This window comes from Peromyscus leucopus, chromosome 3 (assembly GCF_004664715.2).
Source record: "Peromyscus leucopus breed LL Stock chromosome 3, UCI_PerLeu_2.1, whole genome shotgun sequence".
Taxonomy (NCBI): Eukaryota; Metazoa; Chordata; class Mammalia; order Rodentia; family Cricetidae; genus Peromyscus; species Peromyscus leucopus.
This window is the reverse complement of record NC_051065.1, coordinates 23,793,996-23,811,804: the sequence shown is the minus strand read 5'-3', so window position 1 is coordinate 23,811,804 and position 17,809 is coordinate 23,793,996. Positions and strand designations below refer to the sequence as shown.

The 17,809-nt window shown below is 51.2% G+C and overlaps 1 long non-coding RNA gene and 1 pseudogene across 1 annotated transcript in view; one reads left to right on the top strand and one right to left on the bottom strand.

Annotated features, from left to right (window-relative positions):
* LOC119087570 overlaps positions 1–7,516 on the bottom strand; it is a 38,197-nt pseudogene extending 30,681 nt beyond the window's left edge.
* Positions 7,517–7,522: 6 nt separating this feature from the next.
* The window catches only part of LOC114688114, a 53,730-nt gene continuing 43,443 nt past the window's right edge, over positions 7,523–17,809 (top strand). Inside the window, exons 1-7 of the long non-coding RNA XR_003733752.2 lie at positions 7,523–9,428; positions 9,748–9,885; positions 10,414–10,625; positions 11,614–11,762; positions 12,750–12,865; positions 13,149–14,812; positions 15,462–15,574. This is a non-coding gene — a long non-coding RNA (uncharacterized LOC114688114). The remainder of the gene's footprint in view (positions 9,429–9,747; positions 9,886–10,413; positions 10,626–11,613; positions 11,763–12,749; positions 12,866–13,148; positions 14,813–15,461; positions 15,575–17,809) is intronic.

The window sequence follows — 17,809 nt, the reverse complement described above, 5'->3', positions numbered from 1 at the left end:
GCATACTGGTCTTTGTTAAGATCTCTAGTCCTAACTCCCTCTCTGACCTGTCCCTGAGACATTACAGTGGCCAGGACTTTTTTTTTTTTTTTTTTTTTTTTATTAAAACATTTTTTCTGCCTTTTTAAGTCTTTCCAAAAACGCTGGCGTCTCTTCCTGGTAACCTGAGCCAGATTGGTAGGGGGTCCAGAGTCCCTCGGAGACCCGCTAAGAGCAACTGGCGATAGAGACATAGGTGTTCCCTACCTTCGGGGTCGCGGAGTCCCAGTTCGGGCGGGTGAGGGGAAAGGCTGCATTAGGCAATTGGGTGGGTCTTTTATCGTCTCCTGGAACCTCCGAGCCTCGGAAGACTAGGCTGTCTTTGGCTGGTTTGTGCGCCTTCCTCGTAGGCGACCAGCAATTGGGGAGGGAGCAGGAGCCTTGCTGTTCAGGGGCCGCTGCAAGAGTGCAGGAGCCGCCGGTCCCTCCGGCGCTGTCGGGGGGCTGTAACACTCGGGGCGGGGTGACTCGGCATCCATAGGTGACGCCGCCCCTGAGCTATCTTTCCCACACCTGGCCGGAGCCGGTCGCGCGGCGCGCCGCCAGGGTGGAAGTGCGCTCCGCGGCGGAAGCATGCTTGGCGCCGATAGCCGGCCGGGGGGAAGTCCCCCGCCGACCCCATCCCTGGCCCCGCCTGTGCGCCCCCGCCATAACCCGCGCCCGCCGCCGCCGCGGGCCTTCGCGATCGGATTCCCCTGGTCCGCACCAGTTCTAAGTCAGCTGCTAGGTGCCGGCCGAGGCGAGCCGCCGCGCGCGGAAAACCGCGGCTGGCGCAGCCCCGACTCTCCGCCCGCGCGGGAGACGCGGACGGCCGGGGACAGCAGGGAGCGAGGAGGGGAGGCCCCCCCCCAGCGCCGCCCCGGACCCCCGCGACCGCACCGCGGCCGCGGGGACAGGAGGAGGCGGGGGGAGCACCGGCGCCCGCCGCCGCCGCCGCCGCCGGGGGGGACAGGACTGGTCGGCGAGCGCCGGAGCCCGCTGCACTCGAACTCCGCTTCTGCGGCCCGGCGCCTCAGCAGCTCTCGGCCGGCTCATGCATGGTGGGACCCGGGCTGCCAACGCCGCTCCTGGTGGCTGCGGAGACTCAGCTGTCGCTCCCCCCCCCCCCCCCCCGGGGAGGAAATGCCTCCTGCCGGCTCCATCCCGCCGCCTCTGCCGCCGCCGCAGCCGGAGCGGCGGAACGCGGGGAGAGGAAACAACACGCTGGTGGAGGGGTCAGGAGGAACGGGGAGCGGGAGAGATCCGCTGATCCGGCTTCCTATGACTGTTTCTAGGAGGAGAACGGTTAAACAGAAAACAAAAAAACGACAGACAAACACAAATGAGACTTAACACACGCTGCGCAGCTTCGGTTCCAGACCGAAAGCAAAACCAGAAAGACCGTGCCCCAGAGAGGGGACTTCAGGCTTCGGTTCCAAACCGAAAGCAAAACCAGAAAGACCGTGCCCCAGAGAGGGGACTTCAGGCTTCCCGTGGAACGTCTTCCAGGGGGGCAGTGGCGAAGTCCGGCTCGTCAGCCCTTCCGATCCACTGACTCCGACAGATTATCAGGCGCGCAAACAGACAACATTCAACATTCAGACAAACAGACAACACTCAGACAGGACAGAAATGACATACATTAAGGCCGGCCGGCTTACCTCCTGATGGTGGGTCGGTGGTCCCAGGGAGGGGGTCTCAATCCCCGTACGGGCCACCAAATGAAAGAACCCCCAGAGGAGATCTTCCTTCAGGAGAGACCCCAAACCCAAGGAACACACCGAAACCACCGATCAGATGCAAAAGCAAGAGGGTTTATTAAATGCACAGGTACCTGGGGGCCAAGTCTCTTGGAGGACTTGCGCGCCTTCCCAGGGCAAAGGGGACTTTTTATGGGTTTCCAGGGGCAAAGGCGCGGCTACAGGAGCTAGAGGCATAGTTACAGGGTCCCGATTGGTTGCTTTACAGAAGGCCAGGGTGAACTTGGGTCGCATTCTTTAATTATCAGAAGTTTGATGTGTGGCTGACTCGTCCTTGCACAAAGTATAGTGGGTGTCTTTCCAGCCCAGCTGCTTATTCCTCAAGGCCAGGGGCCCGCCATAAAATATCCTCATTTAACCCAACTGTCTTTCTCCCAAGGCCGCTGACCACCATTATCTCCTCCCTAAGCCAGATGGCTGGCCACAGTTATCTCTCCCTCCCAAGGCCGGATGGCTAGTTAGTTACAGCTGTGAACTTCTGTCTTTCTGTTTCCTACAGAATGGCGTTTCTTAGGCTAAGTTATGGGGGGCATTACTTCAGCCCAACAATTATTAGCAGCTGTGATATACTCTAACCATGAGTTATTTAACTCAGATTGTTCTCACAAACATCAGTGCATTCACTAAGCAAACATTCTAATTTAGCATTGTTTTCTTATAGAGAACTCTCAAGCGAAGTAACTACTTTGTGATATAACTAGATTTTTTTGAAGTTTGATTGCCATCTGTAAAGCAGTCATTTCTTTTTGAATGCCTATTTCCTTGTCTCCCTATTAGATTTGCAAAGGAATCATTCATTGCAGGCTGTTCAAGAGGCAAAGAACTTTTTTATTTGCACATAAGTTTTTTCATATCTAAAACAATGTTCAATGTATGGACCGCTTTCCCTTGCTTTAAGGATCTTAAAGTGGCTTGTTGACAAATGGTATTAGTGTTTTAAATTATCTCCTGAGAGGCAAGCTATCATCTGATCTTAGTTCTCAAGAGGTAAGGCTAAGCTTTCTAGCATTGCTTTGAAAAGAAACTTCATTCTGTGCTGAAAAAAACAAAAACAAAAACAAACCAGTTTTCGGACAGTATCACCATCTTGAGATGAAAAACTACATTTCCCAGAAAGCCTTTCTCTATTTTGGCCCACTGTACCTTTCAGACTTCATTTCCCATAGTTTCTTTCAGGTCCAGGAGTCAACTTCCAGTTCCCTTTACTGGGCTTAGTTTTCATGGTTTCACTTTTGCAATGGGAACTTTGCACTAAGCCTTTTGCCTTTTCACCATGGAGATCAAGAGATTTCTGTTCTCCCTGAGCTGGCATCGTCAGGTGCTTTCCCCTGCTGACACTGCTCCAGATGCCAAGTGCTTGCTTGCATGCCCACTCCGGCAGGCCCTTCCATGCCCACAGCAAAATTCCTTTGGGGCTTGCCCCTTTGAGTTACAGGGTCAGTGAAAGAAAGTGAAACTTGAAACAAATTCTTTTCCCAGCCCTTTCAGAGAGACTGTTTCCCCCCCCCCCAACAGAAAAGAAAGCTTTTCTCCCGGATAGTTGTCATGGCTTATCTCCTCCCCCAGCTACAAAGCCCCTGATGCCGCAGACGCCCACAGTCAGAGGAGAGGAGAGGCTGTACTGCATCCTCCTTGCCAGTAGCCCTTCCCCAGACCCCCCTACTGCCTCTGTTGCAGCCTCACCTTGGAGAAAGCTGTTCCTGCTTCGGATTTCAGCCTGGACTCTCTAGCTAGGCACTAACTGCAGGGAACTTCTGGCTGCTGTTTTTACCAGCAGAGAGGATTTGCCATATTCTAAGAGGTTTGTTGCTTCTAAAGCCATTACAGGTGATTCTCCCATACTGACATCTCCCGGTGAATCTAATTATGCTCTTACAGAAAGAAACTGAGAAAGTTTTGAAAGGCTTTTTAGTTAAGAAAGGCTTTTTAGTTTTTTAGAGAGAGATTACTAAGTTTTTTTTCCCAAGAAATCTTTCAGCTTTTGAGAGAAAAACCTCCCAGTTCTCCCAAAACTTCTGTTCTCTAAACTTTTGACTTCATGGCCAGTGTAAGTAAACTACAAAAACCCCTGGGTTTGGTGTCCCAGGTTTCAGCACCAAAATATTAGTAAATTGATGGCTGAAACTGCAAGGAGACAGTTCAGCCCTAGAGGGCGAGGTATCCCAGACACCTGGAGCTACTCAGAACAAGAGGTGCCCGGAAGATGTCCTGGACACCTGAAACTGTTTAGCACAGCTCTGATGGCTGGGACTGCAAAGAAACAGCCCAATCTTGGAAAGGAAATTTTTGACTTCTCGGGAGAGTCAGGCCTGGAACTGCTTCAGCAAGGAAGGGTATACCTGGTGTGATGGGGGATGGTCTCCCTGCAGGACACAGCAATCCTGCTCCTCTCCTGGAGAGCCACAATCTCTGACTCAGTACTACCAGCTCTCTCTTGCTCAGTCCACTATGGGATGTCCCAGCAAGGTTCTTCTGTGCACCAGTGAGTGAAGGTCTTTACCCAAACCTCTTTTGAGAAAGAGATATATTTGGGAAGGAGGAGTCCAGAAGAGTAGCCGCCTTTACCAGGGTGGAGAGAACAGCTCACAACTGACCAGGCAGGGCAGTTTATATAGGATGTCTAGGGGGTGGAGTCAACTGTGATTGGTTAGTTTTTTTTCTGCCCAGAGATTGGCCAGTTTTGTGGGCAAGGGGCAGAGATGGCCCTGACTTCAGGGCCAAACTGTGTTTTTTTCACTGGCCTTTCTTGGTTTTTTGACACTACCTCTAAGGCCAGGGCACATTTCTTTCACTGACTCTGATTCTAGGGGCCAAGAGTGTTATTTTGGAACTAGTTTCAGAGTCAGGGCATATTTCCTGGGTTCTGGGTTTGGGGATAAAGTGTTCACTTCTCTGGCTCAGGTCCCAAACACAGGCTGTGTTTCTTCCCCTGGGCCCTAGGGCCAGGATTCTGCTGTCCTGCTCTGTGATTGGCTGGTTTCACAAGTCAGTTGGACAGGGGCAGAGATGGCTCTGATCTGAGCTAAACTGTTTCTCTCACTGGCCTTATCTGAGCCATCCTTCCCTAATTCTGGGCTCCGGGGTCAGGGTGGGTTGCTTTAGCCAGCCCCTTTCCCCTACTGCCAGGAGGAAACTAATTCTTTGTCCATATCAGCTGCAGGGTAAATCTCTTTCCTCTGCTGCTTGGACTTTTAGCATTTTAGCTGTTCCCAGGCCAAAAGCTTCCATAGGGATCTTTTTTTTCTGCCTGTTTTTTTTTTTTTTTCCCCTCTGATCTTTGCCCAGGATTTTGCATTTATAGCCCCATAGTTAAAAAATTTAGGATCTAGTTTCTCAGTCTTGCTGCTTACTTTATTCCTAAATCTTTTTCTTAAGCCATATTTCTAAATTTTTCCTATACTATCTTACATTTTTTCCTTAAGATAGAAAGATTGAGTGGAGAGAAAAAGAAACCTAGATAACAAGAAATCTGTGCTGCAGCCTTATATTCAGACATCCTTCCAGCCTTTCTTTCATCTTCCCAAGAATAAAAACCCACCTTCACTTCTACTACAAAACCGGACCAGTCCAACTGCTTCCCGTGGGGCTTTCTCCCCCAGCTTTCACCAGCTACCCTGGTTTGTCCCTGTTCTGGGACCATTTGATGGAGACCAGCTCCCTCTTACCGACCCAGGGTACTCCTGAGCAAGGAGAGATGAGGAATTTGTAGATAGAAGGAGGGAGGGGGGAAGGGGAGAGAGGGAGAGAGGTAGAGAGGGAGGGAGGGAGGGAGAGAGAGAGAGAGAGAGAGAGAGAGAGAGAGAGAGAGAGAGAGAGAGAGAGAACAGGATAGCCTTGGGAGGGCCTGGGTCCAAACCCACCAGCCCCTTCTGTCTCTACTAAAGGGCTTTTTAAAGGAATGCCAAGGAGTGAGGCAAAAGACCTCCCCCAGCACAGACAAGTGTGCACAGACCATCCCAGGCACCTGGTGACCATGCTTGTGGTCCAGCCATCCCCTGATGCAGCCCTGCTGTGTAAAGCAAGCTCAGATCTATCTAGGAAACCTTTGTGGGTTCCCACAATAAATAGCATTCTAAAGGTTAGTATCACTAATGAATTACTTTCCTTTGCAGTTTTCAAGTCTTTTCTCTATAGACTTCAGAATGATTTACAGAAAAGTCTGTTCGGTTCAGTTTTGGAGACAAAAACTATTGCCTCTCAGAGTTTAGTTTAACACATCTCCTCTTGGGAAGCATCACATATCCTTTACCTTGGTTATTCCCATTTCTATTCCCGTCCCAGTCCTTTTAGATCACGTTGTTTGTTTTTAAGGATCCGCTTTCTTTGATATAGACCTAGCAATCTAATGACATAATTTTTATATTTTCATTACGATTGTCATTTAGTTACCTCCACTTGCTCCTGTTTCCCTTCACTTTTGACACTCTTTAAGAACATTCGGTATTCTGACCTTTCCACCTTGAACCTCATACTAACCACTCCGTCTATTCCAGCCTCGATCTCATCATTTTCTTTAACTAGCCCAACTCCCTTTAGAGTCCCGGTCAAGATAAGGTTTCCTTCTTCCAAGATTATTTATTTACTTATTCATTTATTTTTGGTTTTTCGAGACAGGGTTTCTCTGTGTAGTTTTAGTGCCTGTCCTGGAGCTCACTCTGTAGACCAGGCTGGCCTCGAACTCACAGAGATCTGCCTAGCTCTGCCTCTCAAGCCCTGGGATTAAAGGCGCGCACAGCCACTGCCACCCGGCTCCAAGGTTATTTATTATCTTGGAAACATAGCTGATGATGTAGGGAATGGAAAAGATCATAGCTGTTCTGCCCTCCTGCCTGAGCTCACCGTTGACCTTGAGCCACAGTCTCAGGGCATGAAGGTCAGGGATCTTCTCCTTGGGCACGAAGGTGCTGACAGGGCGGGAGGCCGTGAAGCTCTTGGCCAGGGTCCAGGGCAGGCCTGCTTCTTCTTGCACTCTTCCTGCACACCTCTGGCAGTCTTGTCCCAGGCATAGGGTATAGCCGGCCACATAGTCCACGGCAGCGGCCTCGGAGAAGGCTTGACCACGCCTGCCCAAGAGCCCTCCCAACTCCACCTTCGTGGTGCAGGTTCAGGCAGTCAGCGCCCCTTAACCAGGTGAGCCCTCGGGTGCGCACGCGGTGGACCGACCGCTTCAAGAACAGTACAGGCTCGCTTAGCACCGTGCGCATCTCCTTGACGTGGTCTGCGTACTTCCTCCCCACGCACACGATAGTCTTGCCCCATTCCCAGAAGCCAGACAGTGGCTTGAGGGAAGCTTGTGTCACGTGACCGTTAACTGCCTGGACTACAGCAGCCTCGAGGGGACCACTGCCTTAGGATGCTGTTCGACCCTTGCTTGCGCAGCAGCTGGACGCTGATCTCTGCGCGCCGGCAATGGCCGGGAAGAGACGAGGAGGCGTACCTCGGCCTCCCTTCACCCACTACACCTGCTTCCAGCCCGGGGCCAAGGCTGCCAGGGCAGGGTAGGGAACGTTTGGGGCAGGAGCTGCGGATAGCCTGCACGAGCCAGCCCCTGGTTGGCTGTGAGCCCTATGGGCGGGCACTGTTGGATTGAGGGCGCGGTTTTGGCCAAGAGCAGGAGCTGGTTGGTTGGGAGCAGTGCGAGGAGGACACTGATTGGTTGCAGTCGCCAACGCCAGTGTTGATGCCCACGACGCTGGTGTTGAGGATTCCGCGACTCGGCTGTGCTCCCTGTAGGTCATCGTGCTGGGTCGCGGGCCGCGGTGCCTCCAGAGCCTGTCAGCTGGGAGACGCCTGCGCGCTCCGCGGTCCGGATAAGTGTGTCTGGGCGCTGGCAAGGCGAGGTCCAGTGCCGGCAGGCCGGCCGTCGGGTGGGCGAGCCCTCCCGGTCTCCAGGCGCAGGTGCTCAGCACCGCCGGGCGGTCTCGAAGCGAAGCAGGGCCGGGAGTGTTGAGGGCCGTCGCCTAGGCAGCTGGCATAGACGAGCCCGGGCAGAGGGCGAGCATCTGCTCCTACTCGGCCGGAGTCGGACTCCAGTTCTGGGGTCGCGACCTCAGTTTCTAAGCCAGCTGCTTTTCCTCTTGGTGTCCAGCTGATGTGGCGACAGTGAGTTGCCAGCGCCCCTGAGCTACCCGTCCTGAGTCCAGCTTGAAAGCAATTGTGATTCAAAGTGCTCAGTCCATCTTTACTAAGAAAGAAGCCCGCTCGTTGAGAACCCCCGAAGTACAGGTCTCTCCAGTTAAGGAGTATGTACCCCTTAGTGTCGCTGTGGAACTCAGCGCTAGAGGAGGATACAGTTACTGCTGGGCAAAGCCGCTTATGGGAGTCTGCAGCTCAGCATTTGATGCTGCAGAAGCCTGCCCGGTGAGGAGAGGCAACTCTCTGAAAGTAAAAACAATGTTATGAGCAAAATAAGACGTGTCCGTGGATTTGATCTCAAACACAGGCTACAGATCTGTAACCTCAGTTCAAGCAAATGTCCCTAGTTGCAAACTAAGGACCTGAGAGCATCTTCTGGGTAGGGTCAGGTTAGGTGTAGTTAGGAAAAAGGTTTCTGGAGGTGCGTGCCCTCGGTCGGTGAATTCCTTCTTTAGGAGTTATCGAATCTTCTCTAGGCCCTTTTGGGACCTAGAGTGGAGTGAGCACTAATAATAATAATAATAATATGTTATTTAGTCATACCGTGTTAGCAGCCAGGAAATACGTAAATGGGCTCATATTCACCTGTTCCCACCCTTCTGCCCTCCATAGGCTTGGACTTAGGGAGTTCAGATATTACAGAAACCTGATCTTACAGAAATGTTTATTTTGCTGAACATGAGAAGGGTCTGGAAAATGCCCAGCTGTTGTGCCAAAAAGGAGAAATGGGGTTTAATGCAGTGACAGTGTGCTTCCCTAGTATGCTTAAAGTCCTGGGGCACCTGAGGCGCAACAAAACAAACGGTGCCATTTGGTTAGTTTTGCTGGCCGTGGTTGTTAGAGTTGATAGTATTAGCTATCACAGGGTCAAAGCGGTTGTTTTCTGGGTTCCTGAGAGTCTTCTACCACCTTATGTGGTTCCCTCTCTTTAAAGCCAAGACAGAGAACATGTTTGGAGGCCCCATGTATTTTCAGGTTGAATGAGAGTTTTACCGCTGAGAATATTTGGAATCTGTGGACTTGGTGGAATAGAGTATTCCTTTGGTGCACCCCAGGACAGTCCTTGCTTGAGTAATTGTTCTGTTTCCTTCACGCTTGAGTCTCAGACAGCCAGTTTCTTATTTCCAGGAGCTGGCACTAGGTGTGTTTTCCATTATGCTGGCCATTTAGTATAAAACCTGTTTTCTCATCTGGGAGAGGCCTGAGAAGGGCTGTAAGTCCAGAGGATTGGACTCTTGTTGGTGCTGAGGCCGTGACTGGAGGGTGAGCCTCTCTGCTCTGGTGCCTCATTCTGCCTTCCTTAGGTTTGAGTCACACCACAGGCAGGTAGCAAAGCCTGTAAGAACTCTTGAAAAGAAAAATCAGGAGTCCAGGTCTAGCTTGAAGTGTAGTTCACTTGCCTTGCATGTGTGAACCCCTGGGATTCTGTCCCTTCCACTGCCAAAAAAGAAAAAAGAAAAAAAAGGAGGCTGAAACAAAAGGATTGCTGAATTTAAGGCTATGCTGGACTACACAGTGAGTTTTGGGCTATACAGGGATATAGAGGGAGATCTTTTTTTTTTTTTAAAAAAAAAAGAAAAGCAAACAAACAAACAAACAAAACCTGAAAAGCACACCCCCCAAAAGAAATACAAAATAGTAATAATTCCGTATCTGAGACAGGCTGACTTACTTAGCCTCCACTTTCCTGGAGGATGTGGTGAAATGGGATATTCCCTCACAGGAGCTGGGGAAGCCAGCTGTCAAGGCACTGGGTGCGAGGGGGACGGCTGCCCTGAAGTCTTGGGAAGCTGTTCTTGCAGAACACTGAGCTTCCTCCTGTGTATTTGTTCAGGAGTCTGACTGTGGAGCAAGACATGATGAAGACTGAGCTACTGCCTGCCCTGACTGACAACTGCACAACTGCATGTACCCGGTCACTGAGGAGGACACCCAGGAGGCTGCCATTGTAGACCCACTGCAACCCCAGAAGGTGTGTGTGTGTGTGTGTGTGTGTGTGTGTGTGTGTGTGTGTGTGTGTCTCCTGTTGGCTCCCTGTGCCTTGTCAGCACCCTGCCTTCGTCCACATGGGTTACAGCCACAGGGTCTTTACAGCTTTGTGGAAGCTGGGTGGAAATTAGTTCACTCAATACAAAGTTGTGTCTAGCTGCTGGTAGATGGGGCAGTGAGAAGGGTCGGAGAGACCACAGGCCTCTGTGGCAAGCCTGACACACACTTTTAAACCTTGTGCCTGAATGGGTGTGAATCCCGAGAGCCTACTCATCTGCCATGCTTCCGCTCCAGTGCTGTGAATGACCTCAGTCAGAGCTGCCCCGGCTCAGGGAGGTTGTGGGTGGGACCGAACAGTTAGGTTGATGGAGAGAAAAGAAATACTTCTGCCTGTTGTCTGGAATGTGGTCAGTCGTCAGGGTGGGACGAGGCTGGGCACCCCCTCTGCAGGCAGGTGAACCAGGACCAGAAGTGTGACTGAGCCTTTATTTTGCCTCCCCCGTGCCTGTAGGTTATAGAAACTGTGAAAAGCACCGTGTAAAGCTGACCACAGTGCTCACCACTCACCACCACTGGGTGGGACCTGCTGTTCACCGGGGAAGTCACTGTACACAGAAGGGGCAGACCCTTGAGCAGGGAAGGATTCTAAGAACACACCAAGGCTCCTTCCTTCTTCCTCTTGGGTCACTGACCTCTGGGTTCCGCTAATGCAGCAACTTCCAGGTAAGGTATTGTGACGTGTGACAAGGAACAGAGGCTAGGGACAGACCCTCAGGCACAAGTGTCCACTGCTGTCCCTTTAAAGCTAGGCTTCTCTGGTCACAGGAGGACCCCCAGTGGCTGCCTTCACAAAACTTAGGCTCAAAAAAAGTGATGTTGGCATCCATCCATGTCAGAGAAAAGAAGAGTAGGTAGGCAGCCATACTTCTTAAACAACCAAATAAAAACCAAAAAAAAAACAAAACAAAACAAAACAAAAAAAAAAAAACCCAACAACAAAACGAGAGCCAGAGGGAGGCGGGGCTCTGTGAGTTTAGTGCTCACCAGTCTATATAGTAAGCTCTAGGCTGTGAGACCCTGCCTTTTGGGGGGTTGGCGGGGGAAGGCTATGTTTCCAGAAGTGTCGATTGGCTTTTGTTGTATGGTTGGTTTTGGTGTTTTGAGATGGGATTTCACTCTGTGACGCAGGCTGCCCTCAAGTTTGGGGCTTTGGGATAGTGTTGCCCAAAGTCTCGTTCCTGACTTGTGTTATTCTTTTGTTTGTTTTTAAGCCAGGATCTCTGGCTGGCCTAGAACTTGCTTTTTGGGTCTTTTAAGGCTCCTCAGAGGTAGAAGAAATGTTTGTTAGGCTCTCGATTTTCTTTTCTAAACGACTCCACGGAGAAAGCCAGAGCCTTTTTCTTTGACCTGGTCTTGGGTATGTCGGAGCCGGGAGCTCCCACTGACTCCCCTGATGTAAGCAAAGCTTGGAGCTGAGCCTCTCAGTCACTGTCTTTGTGGCTGGTTTAGCCAGGCCTGAGGTCCTGAGTGAGGCTTCAGCACCGGGGACAGGGAGTTTACCTTAGCCTTGGCCTGTGCTACCCATTACAGCTGCTCTATTTTTTGAGGCTCCTTCCCTGGGCTCCTGGCTGCTAACACTTCCACCTTTGGGGATCTGGTGGTGTCTGCCTTGCAGCCATCAAAACACTCTGTGTTTTCTCTTCCACTCCAGTAACTACTGAAAACGTGGAGGATTCTGGCTTTTCTATCACCTTCTCATGTGTATGCCATCGTCCAGCCCAAGGCTGAGCTACAGGTTTGGCCTGCGGCTCAAAGGACGATCAAGTTGTGTTATTGCTTGTTGGTAGCGACATTTGAAAGGTAGGTGATGAGGCGATGGGCCTCCCTGGCCTGTGTCTGATCCCCGTCCTGGAGGCAGTGGAGCAGAGAGCCGGGTCACTTGCTCCTCTGTTATCTCACAGCCCTGCTGTTCCATGGATTGTTTGACTCTGGAGCGAAGTATCCAAGGGACTGACAGGGAACAGGTGTTTCCCATGCCCATCTTGGAGCTGAGGGGGACTCACAGTGTGGGGATTCTCCTGTCTGTGCCTGTACCATGGCCCTATCCTCTGCTGCTTGCTTTTTAAAAGGCAGAAGGACTCCCTGGGGAACTGTGGGAATCCCCAGTTCTAGGAGGCGCCACCCCCTAAGCTGTCCTGTGGTTACAAATTTCCCTCAGGTGGGCAGTATCATGGTTCTAAGAAGTTCCCAGAATAGCTCAGTAGTGTTGGCTGAAACTGGGATGCGCATTTGGATTACCTGGGGGAACTTTCCAGCCCCCACCTCCTCCTTGGTGCCCAATCCCTCACCTCAGGAGGTGTGGTAAGAGTGAGGCTTCTGACCAGGTGGTGGTGGCACACGCTTTTAATCCCAGCACTCGGGATTCAGAGGCAGGCGGATCTCTGTGAGTTCGAGGCTAGCCTGGTCTACAAAGCAAGTTCCAGGAAAGGTGCAAAGCTACATAGAGAAACCCTGTCTTGAAAAAAAAAAAAAAAAAAAAAAAAAAGTGAGACTTCTGTTCAAGTGGGACCTCTCCAGCTTCCATGGAACCATGCTTGGGACTCTCTAGGTGTATGTGGTCGGCTTTCTCTGTTCAGGGGTGTGCTGGACACCTGGGAAAGTTGTTTACACCGTTGCCAAATGGCAGGTAAATAAAAAGTGGTCCCTGGTTGCCTGTTTCTACTGAAAAATGTATAGGCAAAGTGAAATTTGCTTTTCGGTCCAAATTCCATTTGGTCAGGGGTTAAAGGCAAGTGAGCAGCCCCTCCATCTCATCAGGTGACCCCAGGCCTCCTGCTTGACTTCTAGGGACCACGCTGGTGGGACTGAGAAGCTGGTGATGCTGCAGCCTGAGCTGCAGGTTTATGGAGGTGATGACCGCACTGGGGCCTTGACGCATAAAGTCACACACCTTTCCACTGCAGGTACAGAGTGAGCCCCGGGGAGAGCTCTCGGGAGGCCCTGCCAGGACGATAGGTCCTCAGGCATCGTTTGGAAAGGGGGCTGATGAGGCAAGGGCTCCCTAGGCCTGTCCCAGCGTTGTTTGAACAGTCCTCTCTTTATGAGCATAGTGAAGTCAGGCGGTGGTGGTACCTTAACTATGAAGTACCTGGTACCTAAATAAAACATAAGTAATGGAAAGTCCTGGGACTCGGTTACTTAGTTTCAAGAAGATTCATTTTTCTTTCTACCCTGTGTCCCTTACAGGACAGAGTGTTACATTTCAGCACTCATGTGTGCTAGTGACGCTGTATTTGTTCAGCAAGAGCAGAAAGACAACACCACAGTGTTCTAATTAGCCATCCATATGCCCTGGCTGATGAGATTTTCAAAATTACAAACAGAGGCCACCCTTTCAGTATAGTGACTGAAAAATATAGGTAAGAAGATGAATTTTACAAAATGATTTTAAGAGTTGTTTCCTATGCAAAGCAGAACTGCATAAGGTTATTAATTTTCACTGACTTTTATATGAAATTGTAGTGAATATTCTGTTTGACCCTTCTCCTAGAGAGTCCAACACAAGTAACACTCACCGCTGTAACCTTAGGTAGATAGGCAGAGGAGCCCGAGTCCTGATGCGCTGATGTGTATTCCACTTGTTGCTGGTCCCCTGTCATAGCAGAACCCTTTACCAGGCTCCACGCTGAGGTCAGGGGAGAAGAGTACAAGCCTCGTGTGCTCACGAGCTTCCATCTGCAGCTGTGGCTCTAATTGCAGATGTTAGGAACAGAGCCAGGGTGGTGGGCCCTGAGTTCCATCACTTCAAGGGAGAGAGGAAGGAGGAGAGCTGTGAGTTCAAGGTCAGGACTGCCCACGTAGCAATACCTGGTTTAAAGTTAAACCAGGTATTAGAAGTGGACAAAATGATGTTAACTAAAGAGCTGGATGTTCTGGACATTGAAAACCACATGTTAAGAATTCTTGAATGATTTGGGCACTCAATGCACTTGATGGAACTTAACATGAAATACCACAAATTCTTTATGTTCCCAGAGCCTTTCATTGGTTTTTCACAATAAATTACATATATCTCAAAAGATTTATTCCTGACATGAACCAACTATCCATATTATTTGCATAAAAGTGAAAATGGTTTAATATTTATGTAGATAATACAAAAGCCTTATGTGTGCATTTGAGGTATGGTAAAATAGTTGAGTTATATCTAAGTCTAATTAGGAAATTGAAAAACATATTTATACGCTAATTCCTGGCTTTCTGGAGTCTGATTCCAGGTACTCAGTACTCAGGTGCCCGTATAAACCGGAAACAAAAGGCCGACCAGGGTTCTGCTGCTGCAGTGAGAAGTGAGCGACTCACAGTCCTCGCTTCTGTGTTACTTCCCTTCCAGAGGAAGGCGGCACAGTGGGAATTGGTCTAATGTGAGAGATGGAGCTTGGGAAATGTGTGGGTGCCATGGGGCTGTGGGAGAGGATAGAACACTAATATCCTGGGGTGTCAACTGATTCAAGGTAACTCTCCCTGTCACCACAGAACCCAGTGTCCAACATGATGTTCTAATGCCTGTGTGTGTGTCTTCTTGAAAGAAGGGAGATCTAGGTGTGGAGACAAGAGTGTTGAAATACAATACAAACACAGGAAAGCTGTTTCACTGCGTAAATATTACAACAGGAGTATCTCACCCAGCCAGTCTTCCATTAAATTGTTACATTTATAATTTGTAGAATGAAAATAAAATCACACCATTGCACTATCCTTCTTGATCTAATTCCTTCTCTCTCCCTCAGAATGATGATGGCATGTTTTCATTATTGGCAGGTGTTTACAGAAACCTACTGTAGGCTGTGCCTGTTCAGTGATGCTCGCATGTGTGTTACAGGTCTGAGTCCTAGGTACTGGATAACCAGGTAGGGGATTCATCTCTAGGGACAAATGATTGATTCTCCCTCTATTAACATTGCTTAGTTCCCTATAGCTCCTTATTTCAGGCGAGTTTCCCCTCCTACCCATAAAAGCACGTCCAATGGTATTCCCCTTGTTTCTGTTTCATTTTGGCTCCCATAGTTTGTGTTTTCATGGGTTTCATGTAGTTTCCATGTCATTTCTACGAGACACCCTCCCTGTGTCTGTGAGTATCAACATGGAACACACCAACACATCTGCCACCTGTCCCTCCCGGGATCAACAGGAGCGAGCTCAGAGCCGCAACCCGCCAGCCTCTATTTCACTAAGTGAAGGAGCAGAGCACACTTTACTGTGCCTTGGCCATGAATCTGTCCCCGACTGTGCTGTGCACCATGCTCTTCCTGGGGAGTCTCACTGGAAGACCATTTCCAATGCCTGCTGTCCTGTGGTCCACACTGAGCCTTCTCTCCATCCTCTGCCTCCCAGACCATCAGCACCGCTCTAACAAGGGGTGCTCATCTGATTTCCTCACTGGGTGGGGTTGGGAGCTGTCCCTCCAATTTAGAAATTTTATCCCGGTGATTTTATAACTAGGTGAGGGCTCCTACATACTTGACGCCTTTCACTAGTTTTTTTATATAATTTTTTAAGAGACTCCAACAAATGGCAAAGATACAAACCATGGACAGAGGTACAACGATCTTGAGGAGGAGGTCTGAGCATACAGATGTGCTGTATACATGGAGCTCCCTGGCTTCCAGTTTGTGAGTAATCATCACAGCCTGTCTTCACTAGCTCAATGTTGTTAACATAGGGAAATGGCCAAAATAAGCATGTCGGGACCAACCATGGTTGCAGATTACCTTATATTTATTGAAAACTATATAAAAAAAAGTCAGAGCAACACGTGGTTGTTGCAGTTGTTGATGTTGCTGCTACTGCTGCTGCTGTTACAGCTGTTGCTGCTGATACTGCAGCAGTTGTTGATGCTGTTGTGGTTGTTGCTTCAATTATAGTTGCTGATGCTGATGTTGCTCTTCAGGTTCAAGATTAAGTCCAGTCCCACATCGCTAGGCCAATTCAGGGTCAGGGATAGGCCCAGGCCCCATCTCTTGTTTGGGCCCAGGCCTCTTCAGGGTCAGGGATAGGCCCAGGCCCACATCTCTTCTTGTTAGGGCCCAGGCCTCTTCAGGGTCAGGGATAGGCCCAGGCCCACATCTCTTCTTATTAGGGCCCAGGCCTCTTCAGGGTCAGGGATAGGCCCAGGCCCACATCTCTTCTTGTTAGGGCCCAGGCCTCTTCAGGGTCAGGGATAGGCCCAGGCCCAAATCTCTTCTTGTTTGGGCCCAGGCCTCCTCAGGGTCAGGGATAGGCCCAGGCCCACATCTCTTCTTATTAGGGCCCAGGCCTCTTCAGGGTCAGGGATAGGCCCAGGCCCACATCTCTTCTTGTTAGGACCCAGGCCTATTCAGGGTCAGGGATAGGCCCAGGCCCACATCTCCTCTTGTTTGGGCCCAGGCCTCTTCAGGGTCAGGGATAGGCCCAGGCCCACATCTCTTCTTGTTTGGGCCCAGGCCTCTTCAGGGTCAGGGATAGGCCCAGGCCCACATCTCTTCTTGTTAGGGCCCAGGCCTCCTCAGGGTCAGGGATAGGCCCAGGCCCACATCTCCTCTTGTTTGGGCCCAGGCCTCTTCAGGGTCAGGGATAGGCCCAGGCCCACATCTCTTGTTGGGGCTCAGGCTTCTTCAGGGTCAGGGATAGGCCCAGGCCCACATCTCCTCTTGTTTGGGCCCAGGCCTCTTCAGGGTCAGGGATAGGCCAGGCCCACATCTCTTCTTGTTTGGGCCCAGGCCTCTTCAGGATCAGGGATAGGCCCAGGCCCACATCTCCACTTGTTTGGGCCCAGGCCTCTTCAGGGTCAGGGATAGGCCCAGGCCCACATCTCTTGTTGGGGCTCAGGCTTCTTCAGGGTCAGGGATAGGCCCAGGCCCACATCTCCTCTTGTTTGGGCCCAGGCCTCTTCAGGGTCAGGGATAGGCCCAGGCCCACATCTCCTCTTGTTTGGGCCCAGGCCTCTTCAGGGTCAGGGATAGGCCCAGGCCCACATCTCTTCTTGTTAGGGCCCAGGCCTCCTCAGGGTCAGGGATAGGCCCAGGCCCACATCTCTTCTTGTTTGGGCCCAGGCCTCTTCAGGATCAGGGATAGGCCCAGGCCCACATCTCTTCTTGTTAGGGCCCAGGCCTCTTCAGGGTCAGGATAAGGCCCAGGCCCACATCTCTTCTTGTTAGGGCCCAGGCCTCCTCAGGGTCAGGGATAGGCCCAGGCCCAAATCTCTTCTTGTTTGGGCCCAGGCCTCCTCAGGGTCAGGGATAGGCCCAGGCCCACATCTCCTCTTGTTTGGGCCCAGGCCTCTTCAGGATCAGGGATAGGCCCAGGCCCAAATCTCTTCTTGTTTGGGCCCAGGCCTCCTCAGGGTCAGGGATAGGCCCAGGCCCACATCTCTTCTTGTTAGGGCCCAGGCCTCTTCAGGGTCAGGGATAGGCCCAGGCCCACATCTCTTCTTGTTAGGGCCCAGGCCTCTCAGGGTCAGGGATAGGCCCAGGCCCACATCTCTTCTTGTTAGGGCCCAGGCCTCTTAAGGGTCAGGGATAGGCCCAGGCACACATCTCTTCTTGTTTGGGCCCAGGCCTCTTCAGGGTCAGGGATAGGCCCAGGCCCACATCTCCTCTTGTTAGGGCCCAGGCCTCTTCAGGGTCAGGAATAGGCCCAGGCCCACATCTCCTCTTGTTTGGGCCCAGGACACCTCAGGGTCAGGGATAGGCCCAGGCCCACATCTCTTCTTGTTAGGGCCCAGGCCTCCTCAGGGTCAGGGATAGGCCCAGGCCCACATCTCCTCTTGTTTGGGCCCAGGCCTCCTCAGGGTCAGGGATAGGCCCAGGCCCACATCTCTTCTTGTTGGGGCTCAGGCTTCTTCAGGGTCAGGGATAGGACCAGGCCCA